The sequence below is a fragment of the Anoplophora glabripennis genome, unplaced genomic scaffold (genome assembly GCF_000390285.2).
Source record: "Anoplophora glabripennis isolate ALB-LARVAE unplaced genomic scaffold, Agla_2.0 scaffold30, whole genome shotgun sequence".
NCBI classification, from domain to species: Eukaryota; Metazoa; Arthropoda; class Insecta; order Coleoptera; family Cerambycidae; genus Anoplophora; species Anoplophora glabripennis.
The window spans coordinates 1413689-1419777 of NW_019416226.1; positions in this window are offsets into that span (position 1 = coordinate 1413689).

Genomic DNA, 6089 nt, shown 5'->3' on the forward strand with positions numbered 1-6089 from the left:
TTCAAATCGATAAATAATATTATTAAGCGTACGCAGTGAAACGCCACAGATCGAGTCAGAAATAGTCGTTAGAAAGAAACAAACAGATAAACATTCGGGAAGCCGTCCGATGCGCTTGAAGCACTCTCGTACGATCGAGAGTATTCTAGTTGCTTATTGGTGGTAATATATAAACCGCTCAGCGCGCGTGTCTTCTTAACAACTGATAAAGTTTGCATCGCATATTTACGTACGGTCAAATTATTGGGAAGTAAGGTGGCTAAGCAAAGGTAAAATGCTAAAAAGGTTTTATGACCTTAGAAAAGAAATAGCTGATTTTACGAAAATGAAAGAGAAAACATTGCCGCAAATTTGTGATCCAACTTGGCTTTGTGACTTGGCGTTCCTGGTAGACATCACAGGACACTTAAACGACTTGAACTTGAAGCTTCAAAAACAAGGGCAATTGGTAAATCAGCTGTTCTGTCATCTTAAAGCATTTCAAAACAAAATTCGCTTGTGGGAAACACAAATGAGAAGTAAAACTGTTTTCATTTTTTTAACATTATCCAGTCACGAAAACATTGAATACGGTCGCTATGCTGGAGAACTGGAACTACTGTCAGAGCAATTCACTGATCGATTTTCCGATTTTAAGAATATGGATAGCACTTTTAATATTTTTGCAAATCCTTGTAAATGGAATGTGGTAGGTGCTCCGTTTCACCTACAAATGGCGTTGATCGAGCTTAAAGAAGACTCATATTTGAAGTCTAAATTTGATGATGTGGAACTAAGCGAATTTTACAGAACATACCTTTCCGAAGAAAAGTATCCACAGCTGAGAGTTTTCGCACGAAAAATAATTTGCATATTCGGAAGCACGTATAAATGTGAGCAGCTTTTTTCAATCATGAAAATTAATAAAAATAAGCATCGTACTCGGCTTACAGATGTTAATTTAGAAAACACTTTTGCACCTATGTACGATATTGACCCCAATATTGATCATCTTGTTTCTCAGCTTCAAACTCAATTATCTCATTAATTTTCATTTGATTTTTCTATCTTTTTTTATTAATTTGCCTTTTATATGTTTGATGTTTGTTTAAAGGCTGTTTCTCCCGATGGAACAGTTTTAAGTATCATTTAAAAATAGTTTTATTGGTATCGTTACTATTTATAATGCTCGCGCAAAAATGTAAAATAGGAACCTGTTTCAAATTATTACAAATTCGTTCTACCTACAATGTTAATTTGCCGTAGAGTAAATAATACTTAATAATCTAGTATTTCGATATCTGACAATATTAAATTCAGTTTTTAGTTCATAATTCCCGCAGCATAATATAGTTGAGTAAGTTACATATAAAATACAAAAAAATATATATACAAAGTCAGAACGATAGAATATATTTTAAATTTGACAGTCTACTACTCGTATATTAAAACATTAAAAGCATTTCAAGACATTTTTGTTAAATAAATCCTTGTATCGACAATTTTTTCAAAATTGTTTTTAACCGACACAGCAGACCCTGCCGTCCCTTACCAGCCTCCGCCCCTGCACACGTTTAGTTTATTTTCGTGCAATTTATGAGGATAGCGGCAATTGTACGAGGAGGAATAACGAGCCAAATAAATATCAATTTTAATGGCCCAAAAGTTGGCATCGCCAAATCATCGCGGCTCCGTAAATTGCTGACACGAGCGTACAGGTGGTGGCCTCTTATGGTGGGAAGGGGAGGGGTCCAGACCAAAATAAATCTTGGTTTAAATGGTTTGTGTTGCGAGCTACGCATATTATTCCTGTTTGGCCTTGCACTTCTAAGGCAAAATAAACAGACAGTGATGCCGATGAAAGATTAGACTCTGAAGTGCCACAGGGTACCATAGCAGGGGCCAATTTATATGTTTTTAATTTCTATTGGTAGGAAAATAGCAATGACTCGAAAACAATTTGTTTTTCAGATAATTGAAAGGGATCTTTATCTTTTGGAATGAAGTAGTGGCATGTCAAATGCAATTATAGAATTTGTGAAGGATTTAGAGGTATTGAAATCCTAGTGTTCTCAGTGAAGATGTTTCCCAGTATATTCGCTATTGGTTGATATTGGTTATAAGTGCGTTGGTACATTTTTTGGTGTGGTGGCATTTCTAAGTCAGTATCATATTCCATTTCAAGAATTCACCATACTTTCCATTCCTGGCTACGAAACCGGAAAAAATAACACCTAAACCCAGATCGACCGTAGTTAGAGCGAGGACAATGTCTCAAAGGACCCGGAGCCCCAACTTTTCACCTATCTTTCCAAATTTTTGCTGTTTTGCTCAAAACAATTTCCAGCAGCTCAGACCGCTCCATATACATAGTGGTCCATAACTCCTCAACGTGATCCTACTCGCAGGGACACCAAGGACGACGCAGAGCGAGAAAAGAAAAAAATCCCGCCGTCTCGTCCAAAAAACCGCTGCCTGCAGTCCAAACTACCCCGACGCAGCAGCCGAACGTAGGGCCCGAACTATCAATGATCCAATGCCCTCATATCTATATTCATACAAAACCCACGTTGGGCGCCATGTCGTAGAACAACGTGGCTGGCTACCGTGGGCGCTTTCGTTTTGGCAAAAATAGTACCTATTAATAACTAATATCAGTTCAGAGCAAGTCTAAGTTGCTATTAGCTACTAATAGCTACTACTTTTGCCAAATCGAAAGGCCCTCGTATCGGGTTGATTTGCCGAAGCGGTAAATCAACACGATACAGTAGCCAATCTCGTCATTCTACGACATGGCGCCCAACGTGGCTGTACGACTTGTATGGCGCCATGGCTTGGGATATATGACGACATTAGGTCATTCATAGTTCGAGCCCCACGTTAGGCTGCTGCGTCGGAGTAGTTAGGACTACATGGAGCGGTTTTTTGGACGCGACGTCGGGAACTTTGGAAAGTGAGGCAATTTTTTGTATATTTGACCACATTTTAATTTTTGTGATATTCAGCAACGGACCGGACACAAAATATTTCACATCGCGTTTGCTGACTAACAACCGAAACGAAATGAAATTCAGTACAAATGTAAGGTCTTTATGATTGATACGATCATGAATGAACATCTTGCGAAGTGGTCATAGAAAAACGTGGTTGTGTGACATGTCAACGCGTCGTGCAACTACCTCATGATAAATTATAAACAGCCGCTATTGAGCATTGTATTAATATACATATTATACATAATGCAGTGGCTTGAAATGTATTATGTATCCCAATTTAAAATTTACATTACTTTGTTAAAATTTTAAATTATTTTCAACGCGTACTTCCTGTATGTAAAAAATTAAGAGCTATGATGTATGGCCTTAAATATCAATTACGCCGCTTTTGCCGCGAGGTTACGTTCTTCTACATATGGCAAGGTATTTTTTTTGGTCATCGAACTGACAGATCAAAGACTTTTACATGTTTACCCTTAATTGATGTAAATTTGACCCCAATATCTGTGCTGACGAGCCGCCCCTGGAGGCCAACGCTGTCCGGGTTTTATTGTTCCAAAAAACATACATCTTTTAGTACGATTTACTAAACAATAACCGTGGCAAATGCGCTTTGAGAGAGCGCTGTTGTTGTTGCAATAAAAAACTGTTAAACCAGATTTAAACGGGACCACTGTAAAACATGGATGTATAAACTACATGGAAAACGTATTAAACGGCTATTTCACAAAATGTCCCTATCCCGTTTTTATTTGCCTCTCGTTACACCTCTGTATCCGCCCGTGATTGTTATTTGTTCAAAAGATTTTAGGCATTACAGTGTTAATTTCATTACGACTGTACTTTTCCATGTATTATTCAGAATATAAATGTTGGCATAACTTTTCATAAACAATGAAAGGATAATTATGGGAAAAATTTAAAATCCTGCGCGTGGCTTACTTGATTCTACGTGAAAATTCTTGAAAGGTGTAGACACACTCCATTGATCTTTAATTAAATCGGTTGAAAAGAAGTGTCTGTTTCTTAATTGCTATCATTTATGTTCCAAACTCTGATTCTACATCATAAAAATTATATCTATAAAGTTAAAATCAAATAAGTACCACAACCATTATTGATATACTATATAAAAAAATATAAATTAAGATAGGCTTGATACAAAATCTCTCAAGAGCGCAATGATTGTATAAAACAATTAAACCAATCTAAATATTATATACAGGGTGATTTGTAATATATTTTAAACATCCGTACAGCGTACTGTGTCCTGGCAAAAAATTAGGAAGATTAGATTTATCTTACAGTATAAAACTAACAGATTGAGGACTTTATATGTACAGGGTGTTTCAGGATTAAGTCGACAAACTTTAAGGAGATATTCCTCATAAAAAAAATAAGAAATCAAGTATAATTTTTTTTCCAGAGACGCTTCATTTTAGAAATATAGGGAGTTAAATTTTTTTAAAAAAATTCGAATTTTTTAAATAACTCCTAAATGAAGAAGGCTATTTAAGCCAAATTTGGCATGACACATCCTCTTATAAGATATCATTTTTTAATAGAAGTAGAAGTCCGCAAGGAACCAGTGGCGGAGTTATGGGGACTCAGACTCATTAAATTATAAAAGAAATTAATACGACCCTACTGAAACTAAAAGACGATTTTACATAGAACAGTTTGTTATTGACAAAAAGTGTACATTCACTTTTTTCCTAACTCTTATAGTTTCATGGCAAAATTGATTTTTCGGAAGGGTGCTTCTGTTCTATCTAAAAACAGCATCATTTTTTGTTTTCAGTAGGGCCGTATTAATTTTTTTTATAATTTAATGTGAGTGAGTCCCCATAACTCCGCCACTGGTTGCTTGCGGGACTTCTACTTCTATGGAAAAATAGTATCTTATAAGAAGATGTGTCATGCCAAATTTGGCTTAAATAGCCTTCCTCATTTAGAAGTTATTTAAAAAATTCGAATTTAAAAAAAATCTTTAACGCCCTATGTTTCGAAAATGAAGCGTCTCTGGAAAAAAAATTATACTTGATTTTTTTCTTATTTTTTATGAGGAATGTTTCCTTAAAGTTTGTCGACTTAATCCTGAAACACCCTGAATATAGATTTTATTTCATACAGATATGTATTCAGCTTAGATCAGTGCTTAAGCCTTCAAAAATGGTAAAAAGTGAAAATAAATTATAGTATGATGAAACCCATTGGAAATGGAAGAGAATATAACAGAAATGAAAGGAATAATAATTTACGGGCGATCTGAGGTCGGGAAGGGGAAGGGGGTGAGTTTTTAAGGGTAAAAAACGGTTTATCTTGATTTCCGGAAAAACTACAAGTTTTATGGAAAAAAGTTAAATGGCAAAGTTGTAGGTAATAAAAAGATCTACAACTTTTGTATTTACACTTTTTTCACATAACCTCAAAATTTATGTGAAAAATTCAAATAACCAAGTTTTTGGTTTTTTATTTTTATCTTTTACAAACAAATTTTTTTTTTCACGAAATTTGGTGAAAACTTACCTATTTATGTCCCAAACACGCTGTAATTTTTTTGATTTGAAATATTTATTTTTTCACCTTATTTTTACTTAATATCGAAAAAGCACCCTAATTTTCAATCGAAAATTCTCACGTCAAAATATCTGCTTTTTTAAAAACGTCGGTGGGCTTTTTCTTCGTTGAAATCTCTACTTTCTGATGGTGTAAAAAAATATATACATTACTATGGTAAGTTTTCTCAGGAAATGCAAAGAAACGAACTAGAATCCGAAAATTTTTTTCTAATCATTATGTACAATTTTGAGCTATTTATTAAAATTTACACTTTAATTACTCGAAAAACGTAAGATTCCATGTTACATTGATAAACAAAAAAATTACAAGTCGAAATATACTATTATAATTAACAACCAAATAAGTTAATAAAGTTAATATTTAATAAGACATCTACAATATTTTGAGAAAGTTGTAGAATCTTCTTTCGTTTCTTTGCATTTCCTGAGAAAACTTACCATAGTAATGTATATTTTTTTTTACACCATCAGAAAGTAGAGATTTCAACGAAGAAAAAGCCCACCGACGTTTTTAAAAAAGCAGATATTTTGA